Raw genomic sequence first — 12,638 nt, 5'->3', positions numbered from 1 at the left:
GGAGGAATGAGTCCAGGAGGTTGACTATTGGAATGAGGTTTGTGGTAGGCTAGGTTGCTTGTTCAAATAATTAACATTTGACTATTTTTAATACTAAAAGGTCCCGTGCATTAGTACAATTCGGAAAGAATGAGCTGTGGTTTACCTTCACTGATTGTACTCTAATCTAAATGGTTTTCAAATCTATAAAACGAATTACATTAGAATCTGTCCCAAAACTATCCTGGTGTAGTCACAATTGAAAATAAGTCAAATCTCATTATAAAAATTACTTGACAGAAATGGATTGAGAACAGGCTGAGGTGAAGAGGGATTACAGTATATTTTATGGTATGAGAAGGTTCATGACTCAGCTCTCTTGAAGACTGGGATGAAGCCAAGAGAGCCTTTTGCAACTGATAGGTCAAGACCTGAAACTGTCCCCCCCATAAATAATCACATCAGATATTGTATGAAATATGTCCTGACATTGCATCTACTACTTTCACCGACATGTTCAGCTCTCGTCTGAACTTACAGCTGCATGTGAAAACTGAGAGATGTCACAGCACAAGAGTCAACTTGTGTTAATCAGTTAGCAACTGAGGGCCTTGACGAAGGGCACCTTTAGTTGTAAGGGTAAGACAAATTATGTTTTATCAATTCGCTCCACCAGGATAAGAGAATTTTCATGTTGTTTTGTCATTGATATAGTATGATGTCACAATAAAAAAACGTCCTTGAGGAGTTGTTACATTTGCAATTCAGCTTATATTTGTTTGTTTTTTACCAAGGAGGTTATGTTGTCATTGTTTGTTTGTCTGCAATTCCCCCCGCGAATAACCTATTGACCTAAATATGACTTATATCTATGACTGATGCGGCTTGATTGCAATTGAGTGCCAATCTCATATATATTGAAATGTGGCTGTTTTTCTCTATATATCATAGACAGATGTCCAACTGAGACCAAATTTCATCATCTAAAAATAAGTTTATAATTTATCAAAACACTACAGACAACAAAGCCAGCGTTGAATAGCCAACGGGTTCGCTGTGATTGATCTCTCAGGATGGCAGAACAAATTGTCCGACCGGTCAACTCAGAGGCTAACTGCTGTTCTCAACCAGCAGGTGGGTCCTCACTTCCCTGAAAATGCCAGAGCGAATTTTCTTACAGCCATCATTTGGATAAACTGAACAAAAATCCTAAATTCAAAGCCCCCCACCTAGGTTGTGTTGTCTGATTAGATCAAATAGCATGTACAAATCACTGAGGCCTCTCTCAAACTCATTTTAGCTTTGTAGAAAAATGATGGTGGGAGAACTTACAGTTGCCACTCCTGTCTGAAAACAGGTAGATGTAAAATACCATTTGGATGGCAGCCATTTAGACATGAAATATAGGTTAACACAGGTATGATTAAACATATTAATGACAGTTCTGTTACATTTAGGTGGAGCCTTAATTTATATAATTAGTGTATTCCTGTGAGTCAGAGCTTTTGTCTTTTTAAAGGGTAGATGAATTAACTTTCCTTGAGCTCTGCTGTGAATGAAATTTGGTGGCGTTATCAGGCAGTGTATATGCGCGGACAATGATTGTCTTGGTCTTGAAGAATGCCTACCTTCTGTTATTTACATGTTAGTAATTTTTATTAGGGGGTCTGTAATAACACATTTACATGCTATAATATTAAAAAAAATACATGATGTGCCTCATAATGTATTTTTTCTGCAATGCCTCTTTACATCCTCTGTCTGAAATGCTCCATATGAGCTTTTGGCCAAGTCCTGCAGTCTGTCTTTGTAGGCTTAATTTGCACAAAAAGCTATATGACACTAAAGGAAAGGGAAAACACTGAAAAGCCGAATATGGGCACTTTAAGAACCAAGATGAAGCTTCACTGATGGCAGTTATATCAGATGTGGTAGGAGTCCTAGGGTTTAATTATCTGGTGGATACTTTCTATGAGAGGAAAGAAAAGGCAAAAAATACCTTGTTTAAAGAAACAAGTCATGCTGTTATGTGCATGGTTATTGTTATGACTGGATTGATTTACAGTGCAACAAATTGTCTCAATGGTTTGTTGATGTGAATAAATATTGTTTAAAAGGGGGGTAATCAAAATATCTGAAATGAAATATTAATATGCATACAGCAGCACAATGTTATACATTTAAAACAAATTCATTCACAAAATAAATACGTAAAACAATTGGATAATTAGTTAAAATGTGTTTTTGTCTTGAATAACTCGAATATCAAAACATTGTGAGGAGAATGAAAGTGATATTAAAATGAACATGTGACTAAAATAAAAATTAGATGGGTGACATCAATAGCCGTTTAAAGAAACTGAATCAATTGGGTACAAAATAAATTTGTAGACTATTGTGGATGATTCCCAAAAATGTATTAAGATCAGCTGCAGCAAATAAACTCTACTGTTGTAGCTGAACATTTGATGTCGGCCCCTGCAAAACATTGTTACATTGTTCAGCGTGAGATTTGTTTTCTCTTGTTATCTGATCAAACTAACTTGTTTGCACGGGCTGCAGGGGTGCATGTGATGCATGCATAGCATGGGCTGTTGTTACTGGAACATGAAGCTATGTTGCTCTGTGCTTGTCTGCGTTAGGCAGTGCTGGAGACCGACCAGATATGGCCTCTAACAAAACTTCAACATTCAAATATCTATGCAAAGAGTTTAGGGGATATTCATTCATAGTATAATTTGTAAAAATGATAGCTCATTTTGGAAAGTATCTTTAACATACTTTTTAATCTGTTTAATCTTGTTGACTGGCTCACCCATTACGGACCAATTATGTGAATGCATGTTTGCTTCTGTTTTGCAAAGTACAGCAAGAAATGAATTGAGTTACAGCCCCAATCATGTCCGTCGGCATCTGGAATATGTCACTGTTTACTGTAGCAGACACTGGAACATCACTTGTTTACAGCAGTGTGCTGCTCTGTGGCTGCCCTCTGTCCAGACAAATCACACTAAGAGAGTACTAATGTTTAATGAGTGCTGATTACCAATTAGGGAGCTGCCTTTCTCTTTACAGAGCCAACACCCTGACATCTGCATGTTAAGGTTTGACAAATGAAGCATTCACCCTCTTCTAGAGCTGGAGTTGATTCCCAAATGACTTGATAATGCCCACGAGGTATCGCCTGTATCGTCCCATTAGAGCGTAATGATGCAAGAATTGGGAGAAAAGGATGACAGATAGCTAGACCACCTCATCCCACATGTGCATGAGCATTTTGAGCACAGAATCTGCTAAGATATGGTGGTGTATGGAGACTCGGCGGCAAATGAGCCACAAATGAAATGGTTCCATTTAATCAGAGCCATCATGATAAGCACGTGTGAGAATGAGATTACATGTTGAGTTATCTATGTGTACGGTATCTGAGCTATTGTTCACCCTTACTGATGTTTGTAGCATAATAAACGCAGAATCATTGTAATAGAAGTCCTTATGTAGCACCTTTAAGAGAGATAAGTGGACAGCAGTTATTGTTTTAATGATAGAACGACTGGATTTATCAAAGTTTGTGCTTTCCACAACACACCTTCTACCCACCATAAAATAATAGTAATCTCAGTCCCTACTTTAGAAAGTGGTTATTGTGCTACTACATATGATGTGGTACATAAAAACATTTTGTGTCCATGTGTTCAAGCAATTATAATACTGTATGTTCCATAGCCTAAAGCATGTACGCTGCTTGTTCCATCTGATACAATCCTGAGGACCTTTTAGCAACGCAATGAACTTCCAACTACATCAATTGAGATGTCTTACATGTAACTTACTCACCAGCTAAGAGTCTAGCCTTTTATAAAATGACTTCCTCCATAATCAATCTACATGGTTAGAAAAGATTTCCCAGACAATTGTTGCCAACTACTATGACAAAACAAAATCTGGGAACTCCTGGGGTCCTGAGGTAGAGTCCCTCCCACATGTGAGTCAGACTGGAGAAACCTCCAGAGAAAAGGGGAACACCTCAGCCACACCCACTCCTTCTGCTCTGAGCCACTACTACCCCAGGCCCTGCATTAATGTCCTGGGACCGATTTCCAGCCCACTTCCCCCAACCACCTAAATACATCTGATAAGCAGAGCATTCTAAAACACTGAGCTTCTCTCCCTTGCACAATCTCTGCCACTCTGCTTCAACGGAAATGAGTGTCAGTAGGAGGCACAATAACCTATTTCTCACAACTGTTCAATCTGCTCTATTTTCCTGATGAAAAGCACCTGCACGCCAATTTGAGTTTATTATGCTGCAGGTAATTATACTTCGCGCTGCATGGGCTTTTCAGCTTCTTGTCGTTCTGAGTCAAACATGGGGAAATATCTTTTTGTGCAAACCTTTAGAAACAGATGCATACAGATGAGAGATGCTCATGCGTTACGTCATGTCTTCAGAACACATTAGTGTGGATTATGGCCGAGTGTGGATTAGTGTACATGTGGGAGTGTGTGTGCATGCCTGTGTGTGTGTGTGCAGCCGTGCGTGCACACACATGTGCACCATCTCTGCATGGGTGCTTTAAAGCATGCATTTGCTGCTCTTAGAGGAAAGCGAGGCATCATACTAGTGGGGGGATGAGCGTGTGAGGGTGTGTGCATCCTCAGATCATATTGCCCTCACGCCCATCCTCAGCCTTCCCTTCTCCCAACCTGTGTATTTCCCAACAGTGAAATATCTGCCTGCAGCCGTATAGGAAGCCAGCCAACCTCACAACAGATTGTCTGCTCTCGTACATCAAAATATCACCGTTCATTTGGCCGGCATGACAAGACCCACGTCTCATCGCCTTTGCTTAGTGTGATACAACAGCATTGCTCACATGCGTACATGTTGAGCGCTCTGCATAACAGCATGGGGAAAGGTGAGAATAAGAGCAATGGGACATTTGTAGGCTCGGCAGTGTTGGTGTCAAATCTTGATTTTTGGAGCAAAAATCAAAACGACTAGAGAGCATTAATCAGGTTTGAGTGTTTTTCGCCTAAGCTATAGGTCGTTAGATAGATGATGCCATCTGTCCGCGTCATTCTCAAATAGCTTTTCATTCATCCTTTGACAGGGCCACAGAGGGAGGGGAGGGAAGCAACAAGAAGATTTAGGGTGAAGTCGGTATAACACTCAGCTTCCACACACACGGTGCATGCACACACAACACGCACCCAGTGCCCGGACGAGGCTCTGCCTGCTGCACATACCTGGTTGTGTCAAATCCCCTCCGTGCAGCTGCAGCAGCAGGACGCCCAACGGTGTAGTGATCACAGCGAGCCGTGTGGAGCCGAGTCCCGCGGTTTCAGCGAATGGTCGGTGCGAGGGAGACCAGCGATGATGCTGGAGAGGAGAGGCAGGGAGGGAGGGGAGAGGAGAGCGGCTCGGTGCGCAGCTGGCTGCTAATACCCGAGCTCAGAGCATCTCCCCGCGTCCGTCAGACACCACATCCCACAGCCCTGCCTCCGCGAACACGCACAACTCTCCTCCATGTCTGTACCTCCGCCGCCTCACCCGCTCCTCTGCCGCGCTCCCTGTCTGCGTTATTGGGGTGGGGGGGCACAGATGCTGCCTTTTGAGTTGCTCCACGATTGGCACACACGCGCGCACACCCTCCTCGGAGACAGTGTTACGGTGTCTAGTCCAAATATGGGATGCAGACAGACTGGAGGTGGTGGTGCTGATGGGGAGGCAGACAGCGATGCGGCTGTTCCAGGCTGCCCAGACTGAGATGTGCTGTCCGGCAGGAGAATGTCTGTCCCTCCCCTGTACAAAACTATCTCTCTCTCTCTCTCTCTCTCTCTCTCTCTCTCTCTCTCTCTCTCTCTCTCTCTCTCTCTCTCTCTCTCTCTCTCTCTCTCTCTCTCTCTCTCTCTCTCTCTCTCTCTCTCTCTCTCTCTCTCTCTCTCTCTCTCTCTCCTTACTCAATGAGAGAGCTCTGCACCCCCACCCTACACCCGCACAAGACGCCTTGACTGAGAGGTAAGCAGAGACGTGCAGAAACTGACGGAATGAGCATGTGTATATAGTCTTTATTCTATAGGGCTATAACAGTTTGATCTGCAGAGACACCCGCACATTGCGATAGACACAGAGTGATGTAATGAGCACATGAATCTTGGAAACCACAGATACGCGTTGAGGAACAGTGTGAAGCTACGTGGCTTTTGCTTTCATTTTTTTTTTTGTAAGGGGGGGGGGGGGGGGGGGTTGCAAATGCCGTGCACGCGCGCCCAGAACCAGTATTGCGCACGGGCTCATGGGCATGCCTGAGGGGCACGAGGAGCACACTGTCATCATTTTCTGCATGCACACACACACACACACACACATCCCAACACTTGCATTGACTTAATGCCGACCTACTCTGACCATTGCCACAAGTAACCCAACCCTAACATTACTCAGTGACCCACGGATCTGATTATTCACAATTTTAGATGAAGCTGTGTCTTTAGTCTTAAATCTGCCATTGAGGAAGCTGTGACACAAACTGCACACACAACCATATATAACTATCTTATTGCATTCTATAGCCCCTTACTCCAACCCTAACATTGAGGTAATTATTACCAGCAAGTATTTAGCCTAAAATGGTCCATGTTTGGACAGCTGTCCTTATCAGCACTTTGCATTGACTTCCATTCATTGTAGAATATCTTATCCCTAACATTAATCATGACCACTTCCCATGTAACCACATCAACCTAGCCACAATTCACATCTTACCCCTGGCCCTAACATATGAAGATTTGCCTCATTAGGACCACCCTCTGATTCCCATTAAGCCAATTGGTCCCGACAAGGTCAGTGTTGAGGCTGGAAAAGGTCCTAAATAGTTAATAAAATCACACACACACACACACACACACACACTTTGTATTATGCCAGCCAATGTCCAGGCTCTACAAGACTATTCCCAGAGCTCCCAACATGCTCACACATCATCTTATTATGTCTCTCACTGGAAATTTCACCACACATCGTTGCTCATTGGCACTGCAGATTTGTCCACGACGTCCTCCGGCATATAAAAAAACCATCGGCTTCGTGAAATGTGCGTGGCACAGATTCACAGCTGTGGTCAAAAATACACACTTGTTCTGAAAAGAGAAAAAAAACAGAATGCACTCAACCTCATGACAAAATGGCAACAGAGTAGAGGCAGTTGAAGACAATTGCCTTAATTTGTCCTTGTGCGACATTTGGCTAATTGAGTCCTTTTTTAATTCCCTGTTGACAGGGACAAATGAAGACGGACACAACGAAATGAAAACATTACAGGTAGAGTGTCACATAATAGTCCACATTATTTCACCCACTCCTCCTGCTTTCGTGGTGATTAAGCATACATATTAAACCCATCTCTCTCTCTCTCTCTCTCTCTCTCTCTCTCTCTCTCTCTCTCTCTCTCTCTCCCTCTCCCTCTCTCTCTTTCTCTCTCTGCTCTGGTGCGCGTGAGCCTGCCTCCCTCCCTCTGTCAGTCTTGCTCTCCTCTCTCAGCTGAGATGTGTGTCATGCGTTCCTCCAACAGCCACTAATTGTCTGGCCTTCTAGCGCAATCACATTTCCCTCCCCGCTCTCTCTATCTTTTCTCTCAGTCACATGGGAGAGTGGTAGGATGTTGGGAGATGTGTGCATGTGTGTGGTTGTGTGTTGAGGCAGTGGGGGTTGGAGGAGGAGGATGAGGATGGAGGATGCTCTGTGTATGGCTCCTGCTCGTCCCCTGCTGGTGGTAGCAGTAGCTGCATCCCGGAATCTCAGCTGTTCGTGAGCCAATCAGACCCAAATGATCTCCTCCAATTACCGCAGCACATGTGTGTTCGGCCAGAGATACCAGAGCAAATGCTGATTTATTTAATCAATTGTCATGGTGCAGTTCAAATCTAATGTGATATTAGACTGGGGTAAATGGGCAAATTAATTGTGTTTGGACAATATTAAGATGGATTTCAATTGTGCATAATGGATTGCTGTCTTTCACAGATGATTCCCCAAATACAGTGATTTCTCTCCAAAAAAACACATTGTTTGGTTCACTCCTTTCCAATCCAACCATCTCAGTTTTACACTCTATCCTTTGATACGCTTGTGTATTTCATTCTCCAACTTTCTGCCATTTCTGGAGGCAGAGACCCTAGCTCCTGAACTGCTAGTTCCCAATAGGGACAGCAAGACAAGACTTCTGGGCTCTTTTTCCACCTTCATCCCCAACTCTCTCCTTTCCAGCCTTAGCTTTCCCAAGCTTGTGCAACAAATAAAATACTCTCCCTCCTCTGGTTCTCTGGCTCTGACTGTGACCAATCAGAATGGTCAAATTGAAGTCGTCCTTTAGAGAAAAATAGGTCTTTGGAAATAAGCTGAATATTTGCTAGTTAACAAGTTACACTGTGCTAAGACATTTTCGGCAAAAACATTCTGATTTGGCAAAGGTCTACCCACTATAACCTCAAAACACCCCAGTGACCGGGTAAACAGATTTAATGAGCACTGTTTCTCAGCCTTGCAACTCTAGTGTTCCGTTATGAGCAAGGCCTTCTCCAGTTGTCAGTCATTCTCTGTGATGATACAGAGCGTTGTTTCAACACAAATTCAGACAAGCCAAGCGCTGATAGAAGATAAACAAACCAGAGGTGCATCTCTTGTGGCTCAGGAAGCTCCTGACTTTGTATAGAATAAGGAATCACACCTGATCACAAATGACCAAATAAAATCTGTTTTTATTCCTCAGAAAACTACTTGGACTTTCAAACAATACTCAATTTATTACTGTAGGTATTAATAATTTGGTAAAATCACCAGCATCTAATCTTAAACACTGCAACTATGTGTAAATAACATTCCGTTTTTTTCTTTAACTCAGCCAATTGACATTGTACAGCCATCTGCTTTGACTCAGTGACACTATTGGCCTCAGTCTACATGCGAAGCGCTCCAACTGTTTTGAGCAAACAACAGTGTGAGCAATATGCACCTTTATTGAAAAGATTAATTTAGATCTCCCAATCCTTCAGAATTATAGACGTATCTCTATAAAATACACTTTTTTGGCAAATCTTAACCAAACTGAAACTGACACCCTAGATCTGTGTTATTAATTCATTGTGTGGACAGGCTCCACGCTGCTTGTAACAAATATCTGCTATTCATTTGACACGATTGATACGTCTGGATTGACTGAAAAGTACACGGACACGAAACGATCAGTATGGTTTAAATGTCCGTCTCCATAGATGATTGCCATGCTCTAACATTCCCTCAGTTCCTTAGGGATCAATCCTCAGTACAATCTTGTGTCATGTATGCTCCTGATAGGACACATGGTGTGCTGTTTTGAGCTCCTTTATCATTGATGCTGATGATACACTGGTAACAGTATCTATGTTATTAAGCCCTACAGACGCCTTGAAGATGGATACATTTGAAAACTGCCTGAGTTTGATAAAAGAATGAATGCCTCGGACTTGTCTGCAATCAAACTGTGACGGAACCAACGTTGAGCCAAAATGGTACACCCACTTTCATTCTGTTTGACCCCATGTTAGGTTTTGATTAATGTTGATTTGTGCCCAGAACTGATTTAATTTCAGCATTTCATCCATCACGACACTTAACACGTTGTTCCTAGTCTCTATCACAGCTAAGACACATATGTTACTACACGTTGAGGTTCTGATCATTGTTACTCATACAGATTACAAACTAATTTTTGGAGGCTCTGCGGGCTGGTTTTCAGTGTTTGATAGTTTCAGCTGAAATCCAGTAATTCTTTGTATTTGTATTTATGTATTTGGATTAAAGAATCGAACATTGCAGCTCATCCATCTGTTGGAGAGTCGTTGTGCCTTGTCAACATTGAGAGGAGTCTGAGATCCACAGACGGATTGTTTGCTGTTTCAGAGTCAGGGCTGAAAGCGAGATGGGATTGTATTTCATATCACTGATCTGCAGGAGCAGTTTTGATCAAAGTGTCATTACAATGTTTTAAAAAGCATCTTAAAATGAATTTGCTGTCATCTGTAAATTTGTGAACTGTCTTTTGACTCTGTATGTAGACCATGTCTTTTTTTTTTTTTTTTTGTTAGTTTGCATACTTACTTGCATCAGTCTGCATTTGTGCTCTGTTCCGTTCTCTGTTGGCCGAGCTCCTGCGATTATTATTATACCCCATATATTCAATTTCCCCCTACTAATCTGTTGTTGGCGAGGTTCACAGCTCTGCAGAAAACACAGACCTCTGGCTAGCTTTGTCAATGTACACATGCGGATATGCTGCTGCTTTTTGACCTGCAGGATTGACACCAAATGCTGAGCGGCTGTGTGACTTTTGCAGATAATAAACTTGTATACTATGATTTGCATTTGTCTAACAAAGGTCATGGTCCTAGAGTTGAAGTTTTCATCTTAACCCAGAAGAATTGAAATGTCACTTCACCATCTCCCCTGACAGACCTTTATCCTCTGGAGGCAGAAACACAGGATAGCTGGCACTAATGAGACAGGCAGATGGCCTTCCTTTACATAGCCTTTAAGTGGTTGAAATTCTTCCATTGAAGCATTAAGGGATAGCTGTGAGCTGATGTAGCATTAAATCTAGCACATGTGCATCAGCTCGAAGGAAAAAATCTTTTCATTTATATTGAGAAGAGGGAGAGAGAGAGAGAGCACATTAAAAGGAGTGCATTCAGATCACACAGCCGTCGACACACAGCTGGCATCAACTCACGCTGCCTTCAGCACTATTGAATAGGAGTAACATTTTCATCATATCAGCAGCCGTTGAACCAGAGAGAGCTTAGTATTGTTGCTGAGGATCTAGAGTATAGTGAAGAAAGATGGTTGTAAATTAGGACGAGGTGGATTTTAATAATTGTTGCACTCATCCACGTAACCTGTCCCAAACTGATCGGAAATCGGAAAGTTGTGCTCTAGTAAATTCCAAACTGAAGCATTTTGAGGAATACCTTTCCAGGGGTCTATTCAAATATCATGGAAAAGAAGATAGTATATAAAGTAGTAGGAAGAAAAATCCAATTCTCAGGAGCATGGCCTTCACTGTTTCTCAATTTCCTCCAATTTGCCATCCGGCGAATCAACACCATGTTAGTGGCTAGATGTGACTCTACTGTACTTTAACCAGCGCTTCTTTGAGCTAAATGTTAATGGCATCATGTTAAAATGTCCACACAGACAATACATATCAATGATGATTGAGCAGGAATAATGTTTTCCTTCTTCACCATCTTCGTTTAGTATTAGCATGCTAACATTTCGTAATTAGCATGGAAAAACAGACTACAGCCAAGGCTGATTGGAATTTTGACTCAATGATGGTGCTAGATTGAAGGTGAAGGGATCGGATTGTTTCTACAATCATCCTGATGGAGACATGAATGCTTGCACCAAATGTCCTGACAAAATTGACCATTGCAGTGAAGGGATCATCCTCAGGGGACATACAAAATGTAGTGGTAATCCATCCAGTAGTTAGTAGAATTTTTACCTGGATAAGTGAAAAAACTGTGACCTTTATGGTGGCACTATAGGGAAAGTTCAGGATCACATACTATGCCTGGGAACAATGGTATCTTCACAAAAGGTCATTGTTATCCATCGAATAAAGTAGTTGTACTTGAATGTTGGACCTACTATCCAACAATGCCATCCCATGCAGAGGTGTGGCTCAAAATGTCGACAGTTGAACTATTAGGTAATTACCATAATATAGAGGAGAAATACATGTAGATAAAAGGAAAAGTTCAACAAACACAAGACAGTGTGAGGATTAGGTACACGTCAGCAGGACTGGTTCACTGTCTCATTTGTGCAGCATTGGACTAAAATCATTATTTAATGTTAATGCTAATGAACCCTGGTTTCCTGAGGCACTGTGAATCTTCCTAAGGGACAGAGCATACAAAATATGTGAAGATGGTCATTTTGTCTCATATTTATAATATCCTTCCCAGTATCTTATGACTCTTTCAGTTAATCAGTTGCAAGCCTTAGTTATTATTAATATTATTTGGGAAATAACTTGCCAGACTAAAGCCTAATTTCAATGTGATTGGATTTTCCCCTGAAAAGAGATCCATTCAATCTGAGTGAAAAAACTAGTTTCAGTTTCACTCAGTATACAAAGCTTCAAAATGGGGCACTGCTGTGAAATCTTAAACAGGGCCCTCAATGGTGATGGGGGATAAAGAAGTTGATGTGGGTTGCATTCTGACTTGTTTTCAGTGCATGAAACACATATGAGTTCACTAGATATTGAGAGAAAAGTAAAATCAATCAGAGGATGTTTAAGTCGCTGGCAGAGTCAGACTCCTGCATCCAACTGCTGCATTGCAGATAAAAAAAAACACAAACAGGGGTGGCGCTTAATAAATATGCATTCGATGGCAAGAGGGTGGCATGTAGTAATCTTAAAGCTTGGAAAAGCCCCCACATGAACAGATCATTAAATGATGTGCCTTCATTTAACATTACTCTGTTTTCTTTCAAATCTAGATTTAAAGTATTTAAACTGAAACAATTTCTGTCGTAATACCTGACCAATCAAACCCCAATAATACCAATCCACCAAGAAAGAAGTGGCTTTTAAAGGGAGTGGGGCACT

At 41.9% G+C, this 12,638-nt stretch overlaps 1 protein-coding gene across 1 annotated transcript in view; it reads right to left on the bottom strand.

Annotated features, from left to right (window-relative positions):
• Positions 1 to 5,721, bottom strand: part of LOC133954152 (protein unc-13 homolog C) — a 104,513-nt gene extending 98,792 nt beyond the window's left edge. Inside the window, exon 1 of the mRNA XM_062388465.1 lies at positions 5,230 to 5,721. The gene's annotated coding sequence lies outside the window, so the exon portion shown is untranslated. The remainder of the gene's footprint in view (positions 1 to 5,229) is intronic.
• Positions 5,722 to 12,638: the final 6,917 nt, after the last annotated feature.

Source organism: Platichthys flesus, chromosome 1 (genome assembly GCF_949316205.1).
Source record: "Platichthys flesus chromosome 1, fPlaFle2.1, whole genome shotgun sequence".
Taxonomy (NCBI): domain Eukaryota; kingdom Metazoa; phylum Chordata; class Actinopteri; order Pleuronectiformes; family Pleuronectidae; genus Platichthys; species Platichthys flesus.
The sequence above is the reverse complement of the archived record's forward strand: the minus strand, read 5'-3'. Positions and strand labels throughout refer to the sequence as shown.